The following is a 14278-nucleotide window of genomic DNA, read 5'->3' on the forward strand; positions in this document are numbered from 1 at the left end:
TAACCAAAAAAATTCACCCCTCCCAAAAGAGACGAATCAGAGCCTTTAGCAAGTAATATATCTGCCTTAGTCAGTCTGGGCTGCCATAATAAAATACCATAGACTGGGTGGCTTAAACAACAGAAATTTATTTTCTCCAGTTCTGAAGGTTAGAAGTTCAAGATCAAGGTGCCAATATGACTGGCTTCTGGTGAAAGTCCTCTTCCTGATGTGCAGATGTCTGCCTTCTTACTGTGTCCTCATATGGCAGAGACATCTCTGTCTCTTCCTATTCTTATAAGACCACAGTCGTATCAGATTAGGACCTACCCTTATGACCTCATTTAACCTAAATTATTTCCTAAAAAGTCTATCTCTGGATACAGTCACATTGAGGGTTAGGGCTTCAACTTATGAATTCTGGGGAGACAAAATTCAGTCCATAGCAAAATCCAATTCTAAATCCAAGATCTCAGGCTGCCATCTATTCATTTCCTAGTTTTGTTATAATCTCATCTCTCTATTCTACAACACCTGAAAACCACTACCAACACACCTAATTGGTCAAGATAGACTGGGTTATACTGCAATAATAAATGACACCAAAGTCTGAGTGGTTTAACACAACAAAATTATATTCCCCATGCATACCAAGTCTGCTGTGGGTGTAGGCAGGCCTTTAGTGCAGCTGTATTCCATGAGGTGGTTCAACATTCCAGGCTGCCTTGGTCTTTTGGCATGTTCCTTCATCTCAACACATGTTTTCATGATGGCTCCAGCCAGGGAAAACAGCAAGAACACTTGCTTAAATGCTTCTACCCACAAATGACACATACCATTTGTGCACACAGTTAATTGCCAAAGTAGGTCATACAGCCATGCCTAACTTCAAGTGGGTGACTGCCAGGAGGAAAAGTAAAGCACAGTCTTGCTGAGTAGCAGTAATGTCACCACAACAACCTATATTCAAGAATGGAATAAAGGAGAATGGAAAAAAAAATGGGAGTCAGTTAAAGAAAGAGTGACATTTCACAACCCGGAAAGAAGTGTGAATAAAAGCTGTAATTAATAGTTCTGAAACTGGTCCTGGGGCTTAACTAGCATTCATTACTTTGTTTTTATATCTGTTTTATATTGCTGTGTAACAAATTGCCACAAATTTAGCAGCTTCAAACAATCCAAATTCATCATCTCACAGTTTCTGTGGGTCAAGAGTCCAGGTACATGTTGACTGGATCCTCTGGTCAGGGTCTCACCAGGCTGAACCCAGGTATCAGCCAGGGCTACAATCTCATCTCAGGCTCAGAGTCCTCTTCCCAACTCACTGGGTGTTGGCAGTTGTGGTTGTGGGACTGAAGCCTTGAGATCCTAGAGCTGCCTCACACTACCTGCTCCATGCCCTCTCCAGAGCATGGCAGTTTGCTTCTTATTTCTTATCTCTGGACACTTTTTAAAAGGGCTCTCCTGTTTAGGTCAGGCCCACTCAGGGTAATCTCCCTTTTGACTAACTTGAAGTCAACTGGTTAAAAGACCTTAATTACACCTGCAAAATCCCTTTATTTTGCCATAGGTAATAATCTAATTCCATCATATTCAAAGGTCGAAGGTCAAAAAATCCCCTCAAAGCAAGATTATACAAGGCATGCACACCAGGGGGCAGGGATTTCAGAATTCTGTTTACCACACTTCCTCTATGATTCATTCCCTTTACTGCCAACTGGCACTTCAGCTGGTTGACACTCTATGCCTGCTAAGGAACCCAAACCTTCACACCCAAAGGATACTAGCCCCTAATGGCCCTGTGCCGGAGCCTGCCGGCAGAGTCAAACGGTCCTGAGGAAGGGGTGAGGATGAAGAAAAGACAGACACAAAAAAGATGGGATCGGGAGGGCTGCAGCTCATGCCTGTTGCCAGCTGCCAGCCCCGAGTTTATTTTCCCAGCTCAATTTATACAGACACTGTTAATTTTGCTGAATAGCACGCCGCTCTGCATTCCTACTCCTTGAGTAGTTCCTTCAAGGCCCTTGAATGCTGTCTCACAGTAAACACCCTGCCTCTTGCAGGAGCTCTGACGTTGGTGCCTATCTTTGTTTCGGCTTCTAATGGGAACTTTTGGGGAGGATTGAGTCCTTGGCTTGGTAGTGGCTTAACTGTCCTTTAACCCTTCAGGCCAGGACCAATATCCTGATAAGCTTTTCTGGAACTTAAGGCCGCAAGCTAAATTAGTATTGCCTTGGTGCCTCAAGGTCTGAGTCAGGGAGCAGGAGAGCACATCTGCAGCTCACCCAGGCAGCTCCTCTGTGCCTGGGGCCACAGCAGCTCACCTACATCTCCCTGGGAGCAGGGGAGCACATCAGCAGCTCACCCAGGCACTGTGCCTGGGGCCACAGCAGCTCACCCACATCTCCCTGGGAGCAGGGGAGCACATCAGCAGCTCACCCAGGCAGCTCCTCTGTGCCTGGGGCCACAGTGGCTCCCCACATCTCCCCCCTATTTATTACCTTGAGACACCATTATCTATTGCCTGCAGGCGCAGCATGTGGAGATCACGGTGAATTTCTTTAATTCCTTTTATACCCAATTTTAGGAAGAGGGGTAAACATAACATTATTGTAAGGATAAAGAAAGCCAAGCAAGCCAGTCCTATAGCTAAATGTGTAACACTTCCCATGGATGGCACTATGCTAAGGATTTTGTTAATGATGTTCTAAGTCTTCATCTAGCTGTGGAGCATTACGAATATCTAAGATCTCTTTGCGTAAACTCTCGATATCTAAGGACACATTGTTATCATGCCAAACCCCTAGGAGATGGCGTTGGATTTTTTCCCAGGGGTGCTCAGATTTGTTATATTCCTTCTGTGTGACACAGATCCATCTATATCTAGCACTGCAGGTAAAGGAAGTTCTCATTTTTAATGCCTGCACCTCATCCCTTAGATAATTAACTACATCAAATAAGGCGTTAATTCTGTCATTTAACTTGATATCAATGGCCTCCTGAGTTCCTAAGGCCGTGCTCACATTTTTAGACAGTTGGTTGACTGCATGGGCAGTCTGTACCTTTTGTGAGGGCCACAGCAGCGGTGGCAGCCGTGGCAATGAGGGAGACTAGGGCGGCAATGCCCGCTACCAGGAGACCGATGAATCGGCGCCTCCGTGGCGCTAAAGCATGCTCTACCTCTCCCCACAGTTGGAGCCCCTCACCATGACACCACGGGCCTGACACATTGACAGGCAACATCATAAAGGCGCGCTGTTGCACCACTAAGACCTGAGTACCCGAGGCCACCCCCATTAGACAGTTTGCAAGAGTACAGCTGTTACAGGTCACATTATACCCCCAATCACTTTTGGTAATTTTTACAGTCCCGACGACAAGCCCCCAAGGGTGTGGCACACAGGCCTGAGCCCATTGATACCGCTCAGCTGAGAGTCTGCCAACCTGGATGTGGCCTCGATCGTCATTTGTTATGGACATATTAGGTCCCATGGCTGCAGCCAACCTCCACAGCTGTGTTTGTGGCCTTCCCCCGGGGATTGTTCAAAGGCCCTCAACAGTCCACCGATGAGTGGATCCAAGCTCAGTAAGGTTGGCCCTGTAGGGGCTCCAGTCCTGCAAGGTCTCATTGACCCCGGGTATGCTCCACACCGTGGCCTTGTCCTCCCTGCAGGCAGCCCATACAGGCCCCCTGGTATGGTTCCTAGTGTCCGGCTCACACAGAGGGACATCAGGGGCTTCCCCAATGTCCTGTTTCGGAGCCCCATTGTTTTGTAGTCCCATGAGAGTTACTCTCCACCGGGTATAATTTCCTGCTCTTATTCTGTAGGTGGAGTTATTAATAGTCACATCAAGGTACCACTGAGGTGTCCATGTCTGGTGCGTGGTTGTGTCAAGGGTGACACACCCTGTGGCCTCAGTGATGGCAGAGAGACAAATGGGCAGCTCTCCAGTAATCCCTACAAAGCTGAAATTGGACTGACGGAAGGCAGCTATGTGGTCACTGCTGAGCACCCCAAGCCTCCATGTGTAGTTGGTATAAACAGGAACGGGCCTAAGGCCCCATTCCGCAGCATGGAGCATCGGGGGATCAGGCACATAAGCCCAATATACTTTGGCCCGTGCCACAGGAGCTTGGCTCATCAAGAGCACTAACATGGCCAAGAAGATGGTCGTGGCAGGAGGCGTCCCTCCTTGCCCACGAACCATGTCCTCATAAGATGGTTTTTAACTCTATCCTCTAATTTCTTATCAATTCTTTCTTAAGCTCCCAAAGCATTAGATACATTTTTTGCTAACCCATTAACAAAACTCGCTGTATGTATTTCTTGAGTAAGAGCAATAACAGCAATAACAGCAGTAGCAATAATAGAAACTAAAGCAGCAATACCGGCTATCAACAGTCCCAAGAATCTTTTAGGTCTCTCCAACAGTTCATTTGACTCTTGCAACACTTCAAGTCCTTCATTAGTATACCAGTGTCCTTGCATCTTAACCAGAAGCATTACAAATGCAGGTTGGTGCAATACCAACAAATCTAAGTGTGCATCTAGCTGCATCCCGTCGGTCAGTCGCCTGGTTCCCCACAAACCGCACCAGCCTCTCCGGGAGCCACCGCGCCGCCTCGGCATCCTGTGGGAAAACACAAACATGCCCTTGCCCCCAAATGAGTACTGGATCAGGACCCTGCCACTGCCCCGTGAGCGGATCTTCCCACCACACGAGGGCATAGGTAGACCGAGACTTGGCTTGCCAAAAGTGCTGTCACCTTAGATTACATGTTGTTGAATGAAACTATTGGCATTAATATATCAAATGACAATCTTTTTAAAAAAAAAATATATCCATAATTTGCTTTCTATAGATAAAGCTATCAGTCTTGGCTCTACAATAGCAGACCTTGGTGTGAGTGCAGCCCAGAACTCAGCATCTTACATGCACCCTACTCTTCAGCAAAACTTTGCACATTAAGCAGTCTCCTTTCCAGGGAAAGTCAACTCAGAAGTAGGAAATAAATCACAATAAACAAGGGGTCATTACTGGGGAGGATAAGTGAAAAAGTCCATTTCTCATCTTGCTGTTCAGCCCTTGCTTACCTGGGTGAACCAGCTGCCTAGAAACTGGTATGATTAGAGATCTGCACATGCTGTTCTACGACAACGTCCTTGATTGTCACAAGCTATGCCGTATATTTCCAGTCGCCCTCTCCTCTTTACCACTTTACTGCTCTAAAAAGACAGTTTTACTCTGATGTTTCCTGCGGTGTTTTCTTAGGATGCCTCCTTGTAGACAGCTATGCAATTTTTGCATCCATTCTTGTAACCCTAGCATTATCGGCTCTAAATGTCCTAGCCGTCCTCCAGACCCTTCCTCCTTGGGCTATTCCTCCATAACCATGAGCCATTCATCCTCCTTGCGGTATCAAGCTGCGGCGTCCTCTAAGTCTGCCTTGTTCCTCGGACGGAGCTCATCGCCGTCCTCACTGCCCCCATCAACCTGTGCTAAAGCCTCTAAGGCCGGGGGACAAGGATTCTCAGGCAGAGGCTTCTCTCTATCTTTTGGAGCCACAGTCCCGGGACTGCCGTCTTCTGTGGCTCTCTCCCACCACTTGCTTTCTGGGTCAAGATCTAGACAGTCCCTAATTAGGGTCCAGAAGGAAAATGTTTCTACCAGCACCTCTGAGGGCCCATGGAGCAAATAATGCACCTGCAGCTGTTTTCCAACCTGCTGCCACGTTTCCCTGTTAACTGTGCCCTCTTTAGGGAACCAGGGGCAGATCTCCTCTACAAAGCTTAGAAACTTAAATATTTGTGCACTCGTGACCTTATTTCCCCTGGCTTAAGCATACTTTTCAACACCTGAACAAACATTTCTTTACTATTTCCCTGTCCCATGATTTTTTACTCCTGACTGTAAATCAACTACAATTCGTCGCGCACCAACCTTTTACTTTTGTTCTCAGACGCGTCCCTCCGCGATGTCCTTCACTGGATCCTTACTCTCAGGTCCCTGTTCCGGCGCCACTTGCCAGAGCCCGCCGGCAGAGTCAAACGGTCCTGAGGAAGGGGTGAGGATGAAGAAAAGACAGACACAAAAAAGATGGGATCGGGAGGGCTGCAGCTCATGCCTGTTGCCAGCTGCCAGCCCCGAGTTTATTTTCCCAGCTCAATTTATACAGACACTGTTAATTTTGCTGAATAGCACCCCGCTCTGCATTCCTACCCCTTGAGTAGTTCCTTCAAGGCCCTTGAATGCTATCTCAGAGTAAACACCCTGCCTCTTGCAGGAGCTCTGACGTTGGTGCCTATCTTTGTTTCGGCTTCTAATGGGAACTTTTGGGGAGGATTGAGTCCTTGGCTTGGTAGTGGCTTAACTGTCCTTTAACCCTTCAGGCCAGGACCAATATCCTGATAAGCTTTTCTGGAACTTAAGGCCGCAAGCTAAATTAGTATTGCCTTGGTGCCTCAAGGTCTGAGTCAGGGAGCAGGAGAGCACATCTGCAGCTCACCCAGGCAGCTCCTCTGTGCCTGGGGCCACAGCAGCTCACCCACATCTCCCTGGGAGCAGGGGAGCACATCAGCAGCTCACCCAGGCAGCTCCTCTGTGCCTGGGGCCACAGCGGCTCCCCACAGTCCTGCATGATAAAGGTTACAGGAGTCTTCCATTAACTTTGACCACTAGGCATGGCATCACCAGAAGGTGCCCCAAGTACCCTGGGGATTACCCCCATACACATAGCCTCTTTCACCAATTATCCTTCCCTGCCTCACCCACACCGAGATTAATCACAAATCCCTGTCCTTCCTCTGAGCCTTTGCTTTCTGTTCATTCTACCTGGAATGTCCTCCTTCCTGCCTCACTCATCTTCACAGCTCTGCAGAGCTCCCTTCTCCATAAAGCCTCTCCTGCCTTCCCTCTGGGCTCCCAAAGTTCCTCATTTTCAGCCACATAGGTCACCTTCTGCTTTAGGTTCAAGGGCCCTTGTCTCCTGCACTTCTCCCAAACAAGCTCAGTCCAGACCCAGGAACCTTGGAATCCAGAGCAGCCCAAATTGCAGGAAGTAAAGGAGGGGGTTGTTCAGGAAACCCTGGCAGTGGTTTTACTTCAAGTTCTAGGGGGTAGGAGGCAGGGAAGGGGGGTGTGCTATTGCTCAAGACTTCCTCTCATTCTGATGTCCCGTCGCTTCCAGAAGTGCTGCGCAATGTTCTACCCACACTGTGGGACTGAAGGGCCAAGGTCTGCCCCTCTGGCTGGGCCAGAAACCTCAATATAGACAGAAGTTTTGGAGAAGGAAAGGCTGTGAAGCAGACCTCTTCCCAGGATCAGGGACTTTCAAGAGCTGATTCATCTGGTTTGTTGCTCATTTCCAGCCCCCCTGGAATAAGACAATCCAGACTCCTCAGGCCAGAGCCCCCTTCCACAGCCCAGGAGCCACACATCCTCTTTTCTCTACACAGTAGACGCCCTCTGCAGGCCCCACAAGGTTGAGGGAGCCCCATATCCTTTTTTTCCTATGCACTGGATGCCCCCTGCAGGCCTTGTGAAGTTGAGAGCCACAAAGTGATGGACTGAACAAACAGCTAGAACATACACACACACACACACACACACACACACACACACACACACACGAATGCCAACACCTTAATCTGCCTACATACGTCCGTACTCATACACATATACATGGTCAGATAATCAATTATACAATTACTTACATACATAAAGGACACAGCACAGATATTTAAGTATATAATCACAATACAGACACAAGGACACATACAGACACACATACACAATTACACACAGACATGGGCACATCGACATGCACTCACATGTGGACAAAATCTTTTCTCCTAGAAAGGAATATCTGTTTGGGAAAAATAAGTTGAAAAGCCACCTGAAGATCAGGGTGATATCCTGAGTGGTGGACTTAATAAAAGGGTGGCCAAACTGCTTCTAGGTCTAATGGTCACCCTTAGGTGGGGCTCTCTTGTTGACTGGAGAGCCCTTTGTTCTCCTGGGCACTAACGTGGTTATCTAGTCAGATAAGAGTTATGGTAGAGCTATTAAAAAGAGAAATTTGGAGTTTACAAGAGCTTAATCTCTATAACTTGTATGAAAGCTCATTCTTAGAAGCTGGACTCCTGAACTCAGCAAACCAGACTGAACTGTCCTCACTGCATTCCAGGACACCCTAAAAAGAAAGAAGCCTTCTGATACTGATAATACATGCTAGGTGATTAATGAGAAAAGAGAATGGACCTTAACCTTCACTAAGTGCCCACTGTGGGTCAGACACATATATCTTGTCTCACAAGATATATATTATTCCCATTTTACAGATGAGGAAACTGTCACCTGTTCCCTCATCATTCCCAGATTATAAAGCCAGATTCAAACATAAGAGTTTGAGTATAATAATTCTGTTGTGGCTGGTGTGACTCAGTGGTTGAGCATTGACCCATGGACCAGGGGATCGAGGTTTGATTCCTGGGCAGGGTTCAATCCCCAGTAGAGAGCCTGCAGGAGGCAGCCAATCAATGACTTTCTCTCATCATTGATGTTTCTATCTCTTTCTCCCTCTCCCTTCCTCTCTCTGAAATCAATAAAAACATTTTTTTTAATCCTGTTGTTTCCACTGCATTAGTAATGGCAAATGCAAGGCATACATGTTCTCATTCCCTACTCATGTTCCCAACAACAATACTGATCCAGACCAGAGACTGGCAAACTATGGCCCATGGGCCAAATCCAGCCTACCTGCGACCTGTTTTTAAATAAAGTTTTATTGGAATACAGCTATGCCTGTTCATTTACATATTATCTATGGCTGCTTTGGGGCTACAACAGCAAAGCTCAGTAGTCTCTTCAGAGACAGTATAGCCAGTGAAACCTCAAATATTTACTATCTAGGCCTTTACAGAAAAAGTTTGCCAACCCATGATCTAAACCCAGCCTCAGAATTAGAGTTGCAAGTGAGATAAGGTTTACTGCCTTTGGTGTCTTAGCATTGAAAGGTCAGATAAATAAATGAATGAAATGTATGGATGGATGAATAATGGATGGATGGATGGATGGATGGATGGATACATGGGCAGTCATACAGTAATCTCCCTTTATCTGCAAGAACCCCAGTGGATGCTTGAAACTGCGGATAGTACTAAAACCTACATATACTGTTTTTTCCTATATACATAACACCTATAATAAAGTTTAATTTATAAATCGGAGTCAGTAAGAGATTAACAACAATAGCTTATAACAAATACTCTAATAAAAGTTATGTGAATGCTCTCTCTCTCTCTGTGACCCTTCAGCAAACTAACACAAATTTTTTTCTTTCTTCATAATTCCACTGAGATATATATCTGTGTATATATATATATATTTTTTTTTCTTTACCATAGATCTTAGCAACCTTAGTATACAATTTTTTAAAAAATATATCTTTATTGATTTCAGAGAGAGGAAAGGAGAGAGAGAGAGATAGAAACAGCAATGATAAGAGAGTCATTGATCGAGCCCACAACCGGGGTATGTGCCCTGACCGGGAATCGAACCCTGATCGCCTGGATCCTAGGTTGATGCTCAACTGCTGAGCCACGCCCGGCTGGGCAGCATACAATTTTTATTTCCTTATTAAGTTGAGAATTTTCATCTTTTCACTTAAAGGAAGCACATAAAGTTTTCTTCTTAGCATATTTAAATTGCCAGTATTACTATTGTTATACTTTGGGGCCATTAGTAAGTAAAATAAGAGTTACTTGAACACAAATAAGGTGATACTGTGACAGTTGATCTGATAACCAAGATAGCTACTAAGTGACTAACAGGCAGGTAGCATATATAGTGTAAATACACTGGACAAAGGGATGATTCCTGTCCCAGGTGGGATGGAGTGGGACAGGTACAAGATTTCATCACATTAATCAGAACAGCAAGCAATTTCATACTTATGAATTGTTTATTTCTGGAATTTTCCATTTAATATTTTTGGGCTGTGGAAAGAGAAACCATGGATAAAGGGGGACTACTATATATAAGTAGTACATCAGAGTTTTGCCTCAATTGCCAATGTTCTGCCATTTATAAGCTGGGAAAATTAACCTTTCAGGGTTTTAGGTTCCTCATCTGTAAAATGGGGATAGTAAGGGTTGCGGGTTCATTCCACGTGCAGGAAGCAACCAATCCATGTGTCTCTCTCACATCCACGTTTATCTCTCTCTGTCTTTTTCTCTCCCCCTTCCTCTCTTTCTAAAAGTCAATAAATAAAAATTTTAAAAAATAGATGGACAGTTGAACATATGGATAAATAAATGGAGATGAAGACATGAATAGATGAAAGAAGAAAGAATGGACTGAGAAAAAGACAAAAATGTGTGAACATATGGACACATGGATGGATGGACAAGTAAGGTGGAAAAATTGGGCCCTCCATAAGTCTGTCACATCATATGCTCTAGGGCTGGGAGTGGGAAACAGAATAGCACTCTACAATTAGTCTTTCAGGAGAGGTCTCCCCTTCTGGACTCTGTCTCTTGGGTCTCATCAGGTGGGAAAAGTGCTTGTTGCCCTTCCTCATTTCTAGGTTCTTTGTCTGTGAGCTGACCAGCGCTCTCCTCAGAAATCCCCTCTCAATTCCCAGGATAGGGAAAGCATGGTAAGAGGGGGTGCTCTAGGCCAGGTTCCCCTCAAGTTATTCCTCTGACTCAGCTTTGGGCATAGGAAAATGGGTCAATAAAGAGACGGGACAGAGCTGGCTGGGCCAGGAAGGTAAAGCCCTAGAACCCAAGATGTGGGATAGGGGAGCTGGACCTGCTTCCAAAGAACTTTCTCTTTAATTCTGCTTGTCCAAGGGAGGGGCAGGTCTCAGATGATGGATGAGTAGACACTGTGGTGGGCCTAAGGAGACCTGGGGAACCTGGTAGGGGACTTTCTACAGCCTTACTCTGCTACTTGTATTGTCCTCAGGAAATCTGGGGGACCAGCTGGGTACCATCTTTCCCACTCCTTCTACCCCCAGGCATCTTAGTACCACAGAGAGGAGCTGAGGGTGACGAGAAACCTGGGAGGGAAGGAGGCGCTCCTTACTCTGACCTCTAATCCCAAAACAAGCCCTGACCCCATCCTTGATACTGATGGTTCAAACGCCTCCAAGGAGACACCACTATAAGCCTTCCCCTAAGGGTAACAGGGCAAACCCCCAACACTTCCCTTGTCCAAACTGCTGATTACTAAGATTCTCAGAGCTAAAGACAAAGAATTGGAAATGGGGATGGAGAGGCTACTGGGGGTTATGAAAAGGAAAAAAAACGGTTCTTCCAGATAGAGGGAGACAGTAGGGAAAATATCCAGCAGAAAGGTATTCTGCTACCATCTCATGTACTGCAATTCAATTCAGACACTAACCATGCAGAGTTAGTCAGACTCCACAGGTTTAAGAACACGGTCCATGCCCTGACCGGTGTGGCTCAATTGGTTGAGGGTGGTCCCATGTAGTAAGAGGTCACCAATTGATTCCTGGTCAGGGCAGATGCCTGGGTTGAGGGCTTAACCCAGGGGGTGTGCAGGAGGCAGCCGATCCATATTTCTCTCTCAGCGATGTTCCCCCTCTCTCTTCCTCTCTCTTCCCCCCTCTCTCAAATCAATAAAAACATATTTAAAATCCTCGACATGCCTGCCCCCACTTGGGATGCCAGCCACAAGTGGTGTCTGCAGGCCACCACCTGCATTTCTGACCAACTGGCTATGAGTCCACAGGATTCCCACAAGCCTTCTCAGATTCAATAATTCACTAGAATGACTCACAAAACTCAGGAGTGCTATACCTACAATTTGTTTTTCATGAAGGATATAAATCAAGAGCAGCTACTTCCAAAGATTCTGCACATTTGCCCATCTCTATCCATCCTCCATGGCCTCCTGCACAGCACCACTCCTCTCCTCAGCCTACTCATTTCTTGGTCTCCCCTGCAAAGGACAGAAGGTAAGCTGATAAGGGGCACAGCAGGGATCTGGGAGTCTGTGAAGGGGTCTGTGAGTTCCACACCCAGGCCCAAGTGTGTGCATGAACCTGAGAGTACATATGTACCAAATGGGTGTGCCCTTGTGACTGTGTGCCTCTACGTACTGTGGGTATACCTGTGCATTGTGTGCATTCTTATACAGCCTATACATGGGCTTGCGTAGTGTGGTTATACCTGTGTCCTATATATGTACCTATGTGATATAGATGTGCCTGTGCCCCAGGTGTTCCTATATGTGTCAGTACCTGAATGGGTCCAGGGGCTTCTGTCTGTCCTTCTCACTAGAAGCTCTGTCTCCTCTAGCTTGGTGTCCAGAGGAAGAGAGAACAGCGTGCATGGGTAGGGGAGAGAGGAACACTAAAGCTATGGCACTGGACACAGGTATTCTGAATTTAGTCAGGGCTGTGAGCGTCCCACCTTATAGTCTCTCAAGCCCTAACACTAACACCCACCCACCTCCAGTTCTGAGTGATGCCAGCAACTCTGAGGACATTGTCTCTTAATGAACCAACACCCAATTCCTGAGGACATTTTCGGTGCCTTTCGTTCCTATCTCCTCCTGGAGAATGGCTGCAAGGTACTGTTGTCCTGTGAGTGGGGGGTGGAGAGTAAGCTATCTCCTCCTCTCCTAATCACCTCTTTCATCACCGGGGCCTCTGCTCATCATCTTATGTCCCTTCTTGCTGAGCCTCTTCCCACAGGAAGCACCTGAAACAGGTTCCTAGATTTGGTCCTCAGTTTCTGCCCTACAGATCCAGACCTTCCAGGAAGCTGAGTTCCAGAGCTGCTCTATTCTCTCTGACCTCTGATTTCTGACTCAGGTTCATCACACTGAGGGATCGCCAGCTCTGCACAGCCCCAGCATAGCCCTGGGTGAACCACATCATCTGGAGACTGCAGAAGAACACTGCCAAAGCAAGCCCGCCCTCCCCAGCCCTGTCTCCTCCCTCTGAGTCCCTGCCCAAGATCCCAGCCCCATGACCTTGTCCTTTCTTCCTCCCCCAGAACAAAGTGCCACAGCAGTTAGCCCATGAGAGCTCCAGAGGAAGCCCTGTGTCTAAGTGAAGGGTTGTGAATCACTACTTCCCTGGGGAACCAAGGACCAAAAGAGAGAACCAGATCTTCAGCTCCTCTGCACCAGACCTGATCCAGCCTGGGCAGAGCCGTGAGTGTGAGTATGAGTGTGAGTGTGAGTGTGTGACAGGGTGAGTATGACAGGAGCACAGCTTCTCCACAACCAGACTGTAATGCTTCCAGTAAAGCCCAACTGGCACGCACAGATCTGTCAGTCTCCTGTCTGTAGCCCAGGCCAGGCAAGACAGATATGAGAGAGAGAAAGGGTGAGATGTGAGGAGAGAGTAGATGTATCCTTTTTCCACACTTCAACCTGAGGGAACTTTCATTTCACTCATTTCTAGTCACTCTCTCCCCTACAGTCCAGCCACAAAGCTCCCATCTTCCCTCCAAAGACCATCTGGGGCAGCTATTTCCAACCTCCCACTCTCGGGTAATTGCTCGTTCTGGGCTCTCTCACAGCACCCTCTACTGCTCCTAGCCAGTCTTCCAGGTTTTCGGTAATTATCTTATTGTCTCTGTCAATCCCCTCCACCTCCAACCCAGATGATAAGCCCTCTGAGGGTATAGACTGTACCTGTCTTCTTCCTTCTTTAAAAAAATTTATTTCAGAGGGAGGGAGGGAGAGGAACATCAGTGTGAGAGAAAACATCAATAGGTTGTCTCCCTCATGTGCCCCAACAGTGGATCAAACCCGCAACCTGAGTATGTGCCCTGACAGAGAATCAAACCCACCACCTTTTGGTGTAGAGGCCAATGCTTCACCCGAGCCACACTGGCCAGGGCTGTGCCTGTAGCAGACACTCAATAAATGTTTGTTGATTGAATGACTGTAAGAACACAAATCACAAGAAGGTAGTTCTCAGCTCAGATAGGAAGGGTTGTGACTTGGCCAAGGCCGCTCAGCCAAGAAGTATTTTCATAGCCTGGCCTGTCTAGACTGAGCCCTCCCTGGAGGCCTATTCCTCCTCAGCCCCGGGTCATGCAAGTAGAATGGGGCAGACTAGAAAGGCAATCGTCAGAGCAGAAGCCAAGGAACTGGGGAGAACAGCGCTGGACAGCGTCCCACAGCTCTTTTCTTGCTGCCTATTACTGAGATCTCGGTCTCCCAGGGTAGGACTCCAAAATCTGACTCCATCCTTATAAAAGAGAGCCCGGTGCCTCGCATCTTAGTAAGAAGTCCCAACTTCACCTTTCAG

The sequence above is a fragment of the Miniopterus schreibersii genome, assembly GCF_964146895.1.
Source record: "Miniopterus schreibersii genome assembly, chromosome: 11".
In the NCBI taxonomy this organism is placed as follows: domain Eukaryota; kingdom Metazoa; phylum Chordata; class Mammalia; order Chiroptera; family Miniopteridae; genus Miniopterus; species Miniopterus schreibersii.